We start from the raw sequence: 13968 nt of genomic DNA on the forward strand, positions 1-13968 counted from the left end.
CCAGCTGCTGCTCCAGCTCTCGGCAGCGAGTCCGCTCCTGCAGGAGCCGGGGGGAGACTCGCCATGGAGAGGAGCGAGCGCCCCTGGGGACAGAGCCGGCTCCTCCGGCACCGGCTTTTCTCGGGCTCTCTGCAGCCCAAGCTCAGCACATAGAATCATACAATCATAGAATCGTCTAGGTTGGAAGAGACCCTTGGGATCATCGAGTCCAACCATCTACCCTACTCTACAAAGTTCTCCCCTATACCATATCCCCCAAGACCACATCTAAACGGCTCTTAAACACTGCCGCGATGGAGAGACGGGACGCAGCTTGATGCAAGCAAGATGTCGATTTTATTATAATTCTTTACATACATTTATACTAGTCCTAAGGTAGCGTGTTCTAAGCTAATTGGTTCACATTCCACATTAGGCACTCACAGATTGGCTAATGCTGATGCTAATGCAAAAAGGTATTTTTCTAAACACCTATAAATCTATCTTGAGCAAGGACAACAGGATAATTGTTTTACAGCCTCACCAGCTGTCCCTGTAGGATGTCAGTACTCCCTATTCTGAAAGATCTTATCTTATCTTTCCCAGGGCCTGTGGCCCACAAGTTCCAGCACATTTTCTTTTATCAACTGAGCAGTGCTGGGGGTTTTGCTGAGACCAGCTGAATCCTGTCCCACATCTCCCCCTTCTTGTTGCACAGTAAGAACTCTTTTTATGGAGCGTGCTATCAATCCTTGTAAGCATTGCAACAAACACGGCAAAAAAAGTAACAAGAAAACAAAGACAGCCAAAGCATACATAATCATTTTCACAAGACTCCTTAACCACCCTGACAATCCCCATCCTTCAAAAAGTTTATCTAACCAATCCCAACTGTCGCTTTGTCGAAGCTTAGAGACCCCAGCTTTGAGCTGCTGGATGATTGTGGTAGGGATTCACGGAAGGGTCGTACACTCTTTGCCGGGATCCAATGGGGGACTTTCTCTGTGGAGACACAAGCATAGCCTCTGCCCCATGTGATAAGGGGATACGGTCCCATGATCTTACCTGTTTCCGGATCACGAACCAACACGGGGGCTTTGACTCGCACCTCAAGTGAAGCATTCGTGTTAAAATGTCGGACTATCGGAGGGTTGCTATCTAACAAAGAGCAATTCAAAAAGTTAAAAACATACAAAGCTTTCTGCAGACGTTCCTCAGGAGTAGCAGTTCCTACTCCCCCTTTTTGTTGTTGTAACAAACGCTTCAAAGATTGGTGAGAGCGTTCAATTAGAGATTGACCTGTAGGGGAATAAGGAATACCAGCAATGTGAGTCACACCCCAGGAGTCAAAAAATGCTTTTGTTGCCGTAGAGACATAAGCAGGACCGTTGTCCGTCTTTATTTGTGAAGGTATACCTAAAGTAGCAAAAGCGCGCATCAAGTGTTTGCGGACATCACGTGCCTTCTCTCCTGTGTGGCAAGAAGCAAATAAAGCACCTGAAAAGGTGTCAATGGAGGAATGGACATATTTCAATTTACCAAACTCCGGATAATGCGTAACGTCTGTTTGCCATAGCTGTAGACTCTGTAGTCCTCTGGGATTAACTCCTCCTGCGACTGACGGGAAAGAATGCCTTTGGCAGTCAGGACATAGAGCAATAATGTTAGATGCTTGTTGAGAGGTAAGTCCAAACTGCCGTTTGAGACCTCCAGCATTCTGGTGAAAAAAGGAATGGCTGAGTTTAGCCTGTGCCACGCGATCCGGCAACACCTGTACTGGTAATGTCAGCAAATCGGCTCGTCGATTCCCTTCTGCAATAAAACCAGGTAGAGAAGTGTGTGATCTGACATGCATAACAAAATAGGGGTGAGGGCGAGAGTCCAAGAGAAAGATAAGTTCTTGTAATAAAGCAAATAGGTCAGAATGTGGGACATTGCGTAACACAGATGCTTCAGCTCGCTCAACAATCCCCGCAACATAGGCTGAATCAGTGATGAGATTAAGCGGTGTGGACCACCTCCGAAAAACTCGAACAACCGCAGTTAACTCCACTATCTGGGGAGAACCAGGAACAGTCTCTATGTCCGAGTCCCAGCGTTCATGCTGGTTGTCCCACCATAAAATGACTGATTTGTGCGATTTTCCAGACCCGTCTGTAAATACAGTAAGGGCTTGTAATGGCTGATCACTCCTTTTCGGCTTGGGTATCAAGCGAAAATCGACATTAAGCAGCTTATGCGAAGGTGGGTGGGATGTGAGTTGGCCCGTATAGTCTGCCAACGCCATAATAAAGGTGTCTGACTGCTGATAAAGCCATTGTAGATACATATTTGTCACAGGTAAACAAATACAAGCAAAGTCTACTCCTGATAACGTTAACAAGCGTTGCCTGGCTTTAATTATCAAAGAAGCAAACATCTCATGCTGCGTCGAAATGGTTTTTGTAGATTGATTCGACAAAAAAACCCATTCGATAATCAGCAGTGGGTCTGATTTTTGAGAGTCCCATTGAAATATTAGTGCATGAGGCTGTCGAGCGGGGTTTAAAATAATTAGATAAAAAGGTAGTTCGGGAGTCCACCGGTGTGCTTGTTTAAGAGTGATTGCGGTAGCAACCTTTTGTAAGGAGTCAATGGCCTCAGGATCAAGACTGTGGTGGGAACGCAAGTCAGTATCTCCTTTAAGCAGTTCGAATAAAGGACCTAAGTCCGCATTAGAAATTCCCAACAGCGGTCGGACCCAATTGATTGTTCCCAGCAATTTTTGCACATCATGCAAGTTTTTTATATCTGTCTGTATCTGTAAAGGTTGAGGAACTATAGTTTGAGCCCTTATGCGCCAGCCTAAATATTTCCACGGCGTTTTCTGAATTTTTTCCGGCGCGATACAGAGGCCTGCCGAATTAACGGCAGCCGTGACAAGGGCTACAGCTTCCTCCATGACCTCGTGATGTTGTGCAGCCACCAGGATATCATCCATATAATGGTACAATAAGACACTAGACATTGCAGTCCTGACTGGACTAAGCACTTTGGCTACATACCATTGGCATATCGTGGGGCTATTTTTCATTCCTTGTGGCAGCACAACCCACTGGTATCTTTGTAACGGAGCTTGCATGTTGACGCTTGGAACTGAAAAAGCAAATTTAGGAGCATCATTTGGATGCAGAGGAATATTAAAAAAACAGTCTTTGAGGTCAATAACAGTCAAGTGCCAATCTCGAGGAATCATAGTAGGGGACGGGAGTCCGGGTTGTAGGGCTCCCATGTCTTCCATAGCATCATTAATTTTTCTAAGGTCATGGAGCAAGCGCCACTTGTCGGTCTGTTTTTTAATAACAAAAACCGGTGAGTTCCATGGACTAGTAGAAGGTACAATATGTCCTTTCATTAGTTGCTCCGTAACTAATTCTTGAAGGGCGCGAAGCTTTTCTAAAGGTAGGGGCCATTGATCTACCCAAATGGGGACATCGGTTTTCCAGGTTAATTTTAGGGTGTCGCGCATTTCAATGGCCCCACCTAAAAATGGGTTTGAATGGACATTCCCCATTGTGATAGTACGTCACGCCCCCATAAAATCATGGGAACAGGTAATACAAAAGGTTTGACAGAGGCTATACGTCCTTCTGGGCCTTGAATTTGGATTAATTCCAAGCTTTGGTGGCTGCTGCCGGTTCCACCGATCCCAGCTAACGCCTGGGAAATATTGGCTAGGGGCCACTGTGGGGGCCATTTAGCTTGAGATATTACTGTAACATCAGCCCCGGTGTCAATAATTCCGTTTAACACCACCTGCTGCCCTCCGCGAATGAGGGTGCATTGGCATATAGGCCGTTTTTGGGAGAGAGACTGTACCCATAAGATTTGTGGGCTCCCCGTAGATCCGAACCCACCCTGCCTTTGTTGGAGCTGACTAGAAATTGGGCAACTTGTGCCTGTGGGAATCAGTATCAATTGCGCTATACGGCTATCTTTCGGTACAGTGCAAGGAGGAAACGGGGTCCATGCCATAATCTTAATTTCATCAGTGTTATCAGAGTCAATAACACCTGGTAACACAAAAAGCCCTGACAATGTTGTAGATGATCTTCCTAATAATAAGGCTTGTGTTTTAGGGGGTAAAGGTCCCGAGACATTTGTTGACAATAGGTGGACCGAGGAATCGAGTAACGTTACTGTGTGAGCGGTTGCCAGGTCCAGTCCGGCGCTGCCTGTTGTTGCTGGGCGAAGACCTGAGGCACTGCTGCTTCCCTCCGAGGGGGTTGAAACGTCGGCTGCGGTATTTGTGTCTGCACGCGTCGCTGCTCCGCGCTCCGTAGCCGGTTTCCCTGTGTCGGTTGTCCTTGAAAATCGTACTTGGACCGACATTGATTAGCATAATGACGCCCTTTTCGGCACCTGGGACAAATCCCAGGGGCTTGGGATCTAGCACTGGTATTAGCATTTAGACAATTTTTCTTCAGATGCCCGGGTTTGCCACAACCATAATAGTTTCCTGGTCCTGTTGGACCACGCATGGCTGCGAAAGCAGCGGCCATGGCCTCAAATTTATGATCCATAGTACCAATTCTATTACAAGCCTCCACCATTTCAATTAATGTAGGGTTCGGGTTTGGGAGGGATTTTAACAATTTTTTGCAATCTGCGTTAGCATTTTCAACAGCCAGTTTTAGCAACAAAATTTCGCGTGCCTCTGTGTTATCTATTTGGCGTTCCAAGTCTTGTTTTGGTCTGTCAATAAACTGCATATAAGGTTCTCGGGGTTCCTGGGTAATAGTAGTAAAAGCCTTTTGCGGTTTCTGAGAATCGGGAACCTTGAAAAAGGCCTTTTTTCGCTTCTTCACGAGTTGCCTCGAGGGCCTCCCATGGAATTCGAGCTTGATTTACAGGGTTAGTGTGCTGACCTGTGCCTGTGAGGTGCTCCAAGGTCAGTGCAGCAATAGCGTTATTATTATGACCTACATAAGTTAAAAGGAGTGCTTGGAGTCCCCCTCTCCAGTGAGCCTCCCACAAAGCGTATTGAGTCGGTGTCAAAAGCAATTGCGCTAAGGATTTTAAATCATGCGGAGTCATAACATATGTATCAAAAACAGAGGATAACAAGCTTGCAAAATACGGCGAGGAAAGTCCATGTTCAGTGACAGTACGGCGCAACTCCTTAACTACCGGAAAAGATAGAGCTTCCCACTGTGCCCCCCGACCTTGATAAATCACGGGAGCTACTATCATTTTAGCAATCTCTAGTTCTCCTTCCTTTAAGGCTTGGCGCCTTATGTTAGCCCACACATCGCGTGGGTCGGGGGGGTAGAGGTCTGGCTCCTTTTCAGGGTCCACTGGTCCCGGATCAAAGGGATCCTCCTCTGGGGGATACCCCGCAGCACACACCTCTAGTGGTGCAATGGATTTTTTACCCTCCGACGATAACGGAGGTATCGCAGGAGAGTCTTCCTCTCTCTCTGCTTCATCTTTGTGACTTTTTTCCTGGGCTTTTAAAGTTTCAAAAATACTTCTCCACCACGGAAGCATATGCTGTGCTTCAGCATTCCCCGTAGTCGCTGCATCCCATAATTTCACTCCCACATCGTCCCAAAGTTCTCGCGTAAAAATAGTGGATGCAGTCACAGTGGGTATTTTCACTTGCACCCATTTAAGTATCGTTTTAAGATCATGCCCAGAGATATTCTTTCCATGCTTTTTAAGGAGAGCTTTCATAAGCTCATATACGTCTCTCTCAGGGGAAGACGCTTGATTCCCCTTGTTTCCCACAGCTCACCTCTCTACTCCGGAGGGATTGATTGCCGGCCGGCTCCTGCTTCCTTTCAGCAGCTCATTCAAAGTTCTGTGGGACTCGCAGCAAGTCGCTCAGCTAGGCGATTCATAAACCCATCACGTCGGGGTCACCAATTTGCCGCGATGGAGAGACGGGGCGCAGCTTGATGCAAGCAAGATGTCGATTTTATTATAATTCTTTACATACATTTATACTAGTCCTAAGGTAGCGTGTTCTAAGCTAATTGGTTCACATTCCACATTAGGCACTCACAGATTGGCTAATGCTGATGCTAATGCAAAAAGGTATTTTTCTAAACACCTATAAATCTATCTTGAGCAAGGACAACAGGATAATTGTTTTACAGCCTCACCAGCTGTCCCTGTAGGATGTCAGTACTCCCTATTCTGAAAGATCTTATCTTATCTTTCCCAGGGCCTGTGGCCCACAAGTTCCAGCACATTTTCTTTTATCAACTGAGCAGTGCTGGGGGTTTTGCTGAGACCAGCTGAATCCTGTCCTACAAAACACATCCAGGGATGGTGACTCAACCACCTCCCTGGGTAGCCTATTCCAATGCCCGACCACTCTTTCTGTGAAAAATTCTTTCCTAATGTTCAGTCTAAACCTACCCTGTTGGAGCTTGAAGCCATTCCATGTAACTGGGGAGGTTACACGCCACAGCGCTGCCCATCCCAGCCCGAGTCCTTACGGCACCGGGAAGCTTCGCTTCCCCCGAGCCCGCCCAGGCCCCGGCCAGCGGCTCGGGGGGGACGGCGGCCGCGGCGGCTCCCGGGGGGGGCCCCGCCGGGGCCGCGCCTTCGCCCCCCGAGGGCTCCGCCGCCGAGTCCCCTCTGCGGGCGGCGCGGGCGGCCCGGGCACCCCGGCCCCGCCACCGCGGCCCGGCCCGGCCCCGGGCAGCTCCCCCCGGGCAGGCGCCCCCGCTCCTCACCTTCGCCTGCAGCTTCCGCACCAGCACCGCTTGCCGGGGCCGCGCCTCCTGCCAGCTCTGCCGCCGGCGCTGCAGGGAGCCCGGGCCCGGCGCCGCCATGCCCCCGCTCGCCAGCCGGGCTCCGCCGCCGGACGGGCCCCGCGGCGGGGGCTGCTCCGCCGCCTGCCCCGGCGGACCGCGGCCCGGCGCCTGCCGGGGCGGGCGGAGCGGCTGCCCCTGCCCGCCGGGCGCCGCCGGGAGCCGCGGGGCGGGAGGGCCGGGCTCGCTCGGGGCCGCTCTGCGGCGGCGCTGCCCTCGGGGCTGCGGGGCTGCCGCGGGGGAGAGGCCGCCCCGGCCGCGGGTGGCTCCGGCAGCTCCGCTCGGAGACCGGCCCCGGCCCCGGCCCCGGCGAAGGTTGGGGGCGGGAGGGGGGAGCGGGGGGAACCGGTCCCCGCCAGCGGGGGGTCCCCCGGGGGGGAGGGCGAGAGCCGGCGCCGCGGGGACGGGCCGCCGCCCGGCGAAGGCAGCGGCCCCGCCGGAGCCTCTGCCGGAGGCTCCAACTTCAGCCTCGGCTGCCGCGGGAGCGGGAGGCCCGGCCCGGTGCGAAACCCCGACGGGCCCGGGGGCAGCTCCCGAACCTTCTCCTCCCCGATGGGCAGCGGGAGGGGCCCCGGCTGCCGGCAGGGAACGGGGGGGTGGCGCTGTGCTCTCCCCTGCTTTCCCCCTCTGCCCCTCCCGGCTCCTGCTCAAGCCATAACCACCGGTGGCAGATGTGATGAGTTGCCCCCGCACTTTGCTGGGGGGGGACGCAACGGGGGGGGACGTGCTGGCAACGCAGCCAAAACACTGTCTGGAGTGGGGACCTCGGTGCTTGGTTCCCGTGGGAATATGACTCTAGGTCAGTTATCTCACTCCAGAAATAGCGGACAGCCCAAGAGCCCCTGGAGCTCTCCTGCAGGGCAGCGGCTGCAGGCCAGGATCTCCCCTTGAGTGGGGACGCTCGCTTAAGGTCCTGCCCCTCGAGGTGCAGAGATTCGTTGCCGCAACAGATTCTCGGGAAGTGACTACTAGCATGCTAAACTCTGAAATCTTAGCCAAGCGATAGAAAGGACGTGTGCGGAAAACCCCATAGCCAGAGGTCGATGTTCACAAAGGAGACAGAGGAGTCCTGCAAAGGCTTTATTCGAATAAAGGGAGAGTCCCCTGGGGCATATCCCTGTGGGGTGTCTCCATTTGCCGGAGGACGCAGCCTCCCTTTTATCCTAATTCCCCGGCCGCACGTAACCCTCTTCCTTTCCCCGTTGGCTGAGGTACTTGGAAGGTACAGACTTCTCGATCCGCCTATTACATCAAAGTTTAACTTTTGCCGTTTTTAATTGTCCAACTTTTGCAGTTTCACTTATTTCCCCTAGTTTTCAGTTACCTCACTCCTGCAGCTTCAATTAACTCTCCTCTTCTTTTGGTTGTCTCACTCCTGCCATTTCCGTTAACTTCCCTGTTTGTGGAGACACTCTTATCCCTATTTTCTTATCAGCCCCTCCTCTGTTTATTTCAATATTCAGAGGTTCTTTACAACCTTTAGTCACCGTTCATTGGACCTTTTCTTCTTGTCTTCTTTTTGGTTTTGGAGCTATTTGCAGAGCCATCATCTTCGGTCCCCTTGTAGCTAATTCTGGGTCACTGGGCACAGCTACGACTTGCATTCTTCTGACTCCATGCTGAATGAGCTGCATGAAACAAGGTATCCTACATGGTACAAAAATCAGAGCTGCTACCGCACAAAGGGAGAAAACCACCATGCGTTTAACCCATGGTCCACCAGGCAACCACGAGAACATGTCTAATTCCCATCCTTTCCCGGTTTAAACAAGAGCTGGGTTCCTTTAGTTTTCCACCAACTCCCCCTTCTTCTGCTAGCAAATAATCTAGGACCCTTGGGTGTTGGAAAATTGCATTCCTCATCTGAGCAGATTGGTCTGCGAGAAAGTCAAGAGCCTCAGCGCTCTGGTTAGGTAAAATTGCAAAAACCGGCTTGTAATCTAACTATCCTATTTAAATTATAAATGGGGTCTCTTGCTCCAGAAATCACCTGGTGGGGATTCCGTGCTGCTGGTCCATAATACCGTATAATTCGTTCAGGTTCATCTGATGTATAATTCATCTTTTCCCCATGATTGGGAACCCCCTTTAGTTAGGGATTTATCAGTTGCTCGTCGTTCTCTTATCAGATCATCCTATACATTAACCCCTAACTCGTTTCCTTGACCTTGTGGTAATAAGGAAAATAACGGTCTCATATATCCTATAGAACGTAACCCTGAGCGCTTTGGAGGTAACCTTTGGTAGGCGTGTTGCCCACAAATCCAGTAATGGCCCTTCAAAGCCCAAGCCCCGTTAGGGAATGGGCCTTCCCATGTTTCATTATCCTGTGGTATTTCACAGTATAGAGTATCTTTTGATCCCAGGGGTCCTCCTGCTATATCCCGGGGCTGCTGCTTGTGGACGGGGGTTGTTCAGTGACCTCCTGGCTGTTCCTCCCTTCCCAAGGTGTGAGGATCTGGCCAAAGGGAACGTCCTCTTGCGGGGGCACCTCGAGAAAGCGAGTGAGGTGACTTCAGCCCTTAAAGGAGCTGTTGGAAAACTGAGGGCGGATTGGATGGGGCCGCAGGAGGAGCTGGAAGCGAAGGAGAGAGAATGGCACCGGGAACGTGTGTGGAATAATTCCTAAAGTAAAAATTTTATTAAAAATATAGCATTGTTCACACATTAAGGAAAGGTATAAAATGGAAGCGTTTCCAGGGTAGAATACAGCAGATACGGGAACGAGGTGATCCTATGGAAGTGGTAAGCTGCATATTTGCTACCCTGAGCCAACAGTCTGTCAGATTTTGACAAAATGCTGTCCTTTGTGCGAACTTTGCTCATTATAATGTCATGATAATACCAAAACACACCTCCAGCCCAAAGGCTACCCGCCTCCAAGGTGCAACCACTCGTCCTTGAGTCTGCGCCCTGAATTTTTCGTAAACTATACCTTTAAAAGCGAGGCGAGAGAATTTTACACCAAGCCTGATAAAGGTATTTATGACTAGAGTCACTCAAACTCCACCTTGAAGGTAAAACATAGTATAAAACTAGCCCAAGAAAGGGGGGATGCTAGGGAAGACCCCATCGTGAAGAGGTCAGGGAGGACCCCGTCACGGACTGCCTTTGACTTGCGGGACCAGTCGAGGGGCTGAGCCTTTCTTCCCCCCCATAGGGAGGCCTTTGGGTAAGACTTAGACTATACCGAGTGCTTCCTCGGGAAACTTAGAAATCTCTCTAGAGGGTTATTTTTGTTACATTTATAGCCAGGCTGTATTGTTTGGAACTTTGTCGCACGCTTTGTACCATGAACAAACCATATTTTACTTGCACGTGCTTTGCAGACAGTGTATTTATCACCGGCAAACCATAAGAACCTTTGTATCTGTTGCTGAAATAAACTGCACTGCTTAAGTAGCTAGCCGTTTCGGTTTCCCATTGAACGCCACCAAACATTAGAGTGCGGCCGTGCTAGTTCATGAGCACGACTAGACTGAAGGTGCAGTCCACTATGACTGTATCTGGACTCGTGACAGTTAAATATATTAAACACGACTGGACTGATAGTGGTGAATTGGGCATCCCTCATGATTTAAACCTAGCCGCACCTAGCCTCCCACCTCGGTGAGGAGCGTTAGAACGCAAGGGGGTTTATTTTCTGCCAAAACTACTTTGCCTATTAACGCAACAGACGTGAGGTGAGGAGGGGCTGCGGGAATGTCAGAGGTGATGCCAGCGTGGCACGAGAATGTGTTTTATTTTTGGCCCAGAGACCTCCCTGTGAGAAGGTTGTGGCGGTTTTGGGGATGTGTTGGTGCTGGGGATGTGCTGGTGTTGGGGATGTGTTGGTGCTGGGGATGTGCTGGTGTTGAGGATGTGCTGGTGTTGAGGGTGTGTTGGCGTTGAGGGTGTGTTGGTGTTGAGGATGTGCTGGGGATGTGCTGGTGTTGGGGATGTGCTGGTGTTGGGGATGTGTTGGTGTTGAGGATGTGCTGGTGTTGCGGATGTGCTGGTGTTGGGGATGTGTTGGTGCTGAGGAGCAGACAGGGCTGGGAGATGGAGGGGTGGTGGTGATGGAAGCAAATGGTGGTGATGGAAGAGTCCCCCCTGCTGTGGCCGTGCTGCTCGGTCCTAAATGCCAGTGCTGCTGCTGCTGGTAGTTCTCTCTGGTAGTTGTTCAATCTCCGTCTGGAGCCGTGAGAGCAGAGAGGTCTGTGTGTTTTCAGATTGCGAGCAGCCAAGGGAAGACCAAGAGGGGCCTCCCTCACCGACAGCAAATGTGAGAGTGGCCTTGGAGGGGCTTGTCTTTGTCGTCCTCCCCCAAGACACCTGTGTGTGAGACACCTCTGCAAGGGGAGATGCTGAATGAGGGTCACTTGCTTTGCTGATGTCCCCTCCTGCAGGACAAGGGTGGGTGTTCCCTCCTGTGCAGTCGGGTGGCAGCTCTGCTGAGGCTGCTCCTGTGGTGGCTCTTCAGTCCCCAATGCCCTGTTGGAGTAGTTCTTGAAGGAGACCTGGCCACGGTGGTGTGACCCTCTCCCAGGTCTGACTTGTGCAGTGACGGCGAAGGCTGAGCTGGCATTTCTTTTTCTCTTTGCATCTGTAGCTTTATGACAAGTTCAGAAGGGGTGAACGTGGCCGTCTGCTCGGCCTGTGGCGTCAGGTGGACACCTTCTGCCGCCGTTTCCTGGAAATGAAGACTGCCACGCACCGGTGAGTAGAAGCTGAGGCCAGATGTCTGCAGAAAAAATGTGGCTTCCCTTCAGATCTCTCTGGGGTTCCTTTCTCTCTGCAAACAGAAGTAGCACAGCCTCCGGTGTCAGGAGGCAATTTCAAAGTCTGGGTTACCGTCAGCCATTGATCTTATTGGATTATAAGCCTTCCTTAATGCCGCGAGTGTGCCTGACCTACTGTTTAATTCTCCTCCTCTTTGTGATTTGTTGGTACAACATTTTCGGTTTATTCTCACACCACCTTCCTGAAATGTTTGTTCTGTAGATATTGTCGTCAGCCTCTGAGCAGCCACTTGCCGGGGTGTTCCTTGCAAGCCTGAGTGCAGAAGGCCTTGGGGGCAAGAAGGGCGATTTTGCAGCATGAAGCATCTTAACCTGAATCATCCTGTGATCCTGTGATTATTGGATGGGAAATTCATAGCCGTCTCCCCAAAGAGCTTGCAGGCTCTTTGATCCATTCCCCGCTGAAGGCAAAAGTGATTGTGGGAATAGTCATCTGGACTTTCAACGTCTGTCTGACCCCCAGAAGAACTTTGGCCAGGCTGGTATCCAGCGTAGGAAAGAGGAGAGAGAGAACCAGGAGGCAGGAAGCTGTTAATTTGTGAGCACCTGAATGTTTTGGAAAGGTTCTGTGATTTCTGGAAGCTTGTTTTACTTTCTCAGTGCTGAATGTTTCCCCTCCATCAAGGACAAAGAGTGATGCAGGTCTGGTCAGGAAATGCCAGCGTTCTTGAGGTGTAAATAGAAAGGGGTTGGAAATCATCCCAACTGCCGTTTCTGGGACATAGGATGTGCTCTTGGGTTTGGAAACGAGAATGTTTTTATGTTCAAACCTTGTTTGTCTCTCCCCTTCGCAGAGACTGAAGGACTCGGAGGCACTTGGAGAAAAACATTCCTCATTACAGCGTGAGTTGGTGGTCGTGAGGGAGACACTGGAGCAATCGCACCTTCAGAGGGATCTGCTGAAGCAAAAGAGAGATGAGCTTACCATGGCCCTGGAGAAGGTATGGTCACCTTGTGATAGCAAGGCCACCACAGATGCTGTTTCTGGCAGCAGCAGACAGGGACAATCATAGACGCATAGAATCATGGAGGTTGGGAGGGACCTTTCGAGTCCTCGAGTCCAACCGCTACCCTCACACCGCCAAATCCTCCACTGACCCCTGTCCCTCAGCTCCACCTCTGCCCGTCTTTTCACTACCGTGTTGCTCCTCTTCTGTTCTCCCACTGTTGTTTAAGTACAATGTTGGTCTCCTTCTTGGGAAATGGTGGTGAGAGCAGGCAGGTCTTTGGGGCAGTCTGTCCTCACGTGCTGATTGGGAGCGCTGAACTGGGAGTATGTCAGAGACACGCAGGGGATGGGGAGTTGCTGCTCTCTTCTTGACTGTAAACCTGACTGTATTTTATTTCCTCTGTGCTTCCGTGGCGGTGGCTGGAGCAAGAGAATGGAGCTCTGTCGGGTAAAGTGGAGGAGATGGAGAGAGCAAAGGTCTCTGCCCAGGAGAAGCCGCGCTTGTGTAGAAGAACAGATGGAGAGCTCTGCGCAGAGAAAGCCCCCCTGGAGCAGCTGCTGAAGGAAGCAGAGGAGCAAGAAGAGGGGCTGCGGGCAGCGCTGAGGATCCGGGCAGAGGAGAAGGAAGAAAGCCAAGAGAAACTCATCCAGGTGGGACCAAAATGCTGGTGCTTCTGGGTGGACGTTTGGCTGCTTGTCTGGGTGAAGCTGTGCCTGTGTTGGCCTCCTTTTTGGCTTTGATAAGCTGCCGAGAGAGGATGGAATCCATGAATCCACTATTCTCACCCGCGGCAAAAGAGACAAACTGTGTAGCTCTGAGTCCTTTGTCTGAGGGAAAGCCCAGGGCTGCATCAAGGGCTTTGGCTGCATTTGGTCCCGCCTTCAGGTTCCCCGGCAGCAAGAGTGGGCTCGCAGTGGCCTGGAGCAGTTGTGCCAGGAGTCCTCTGGCCAAGGGCAGGCACTGGCCGAGGTGTCCGCAGAGAAGGAATTGCTGCTGCGGGAGAAAGCTGCCCTGGAGGTGCCACTGGCAGCCGTGGAGCGGGACAGAGAAGGCCTTTCCGAGCAGCTGGCAGAGGCCAGGTAAGGGCAGGGAGGAGACCCTGGGGCAGGGCGTTGTTTGATGTCCGTGATGATAAAGGTGGTCATCGTTCCACCAGGGTTTATTGCATCCTGTGTGCTTTCCACTTCCATGGCCAGCAAAACTTGGCTCTGAGTTGAGCCATAATCAAACCATGGAGATGTTTCCTGAAACCTGAAGTTTCTCTCTGGTCTTGGATTGTTTTTCTGTGCCTTTGAACATCGGTCTTGCCTTATGCAGGAGTTTGACGTGGGATCTTCAGAATTCGAGGCTGTTGCTTGTGGACGTTGTGAGCAGGACGCTGCCCTTCAGGGTGAAGCCAGAGCCTCCCGCAGAAAATCTGGAGGGGCTCCTGTTTCTAAGCGAAGGCATGTTAAG

The sequence above is a fragment of the Numenius arquata genome, chromosome 12, assembly GCF_964106895.1.
Source record: "Numenius arquata chromosome 12, bNumArq3.hap1.1, whole genome shotgun sequence".
Taxonomy (NCBI): Eukaryota; Metazoa; Chordata; class Aves; order Charadriiformes; family Scolopacidae; genus Numenius; species Numenius arquata.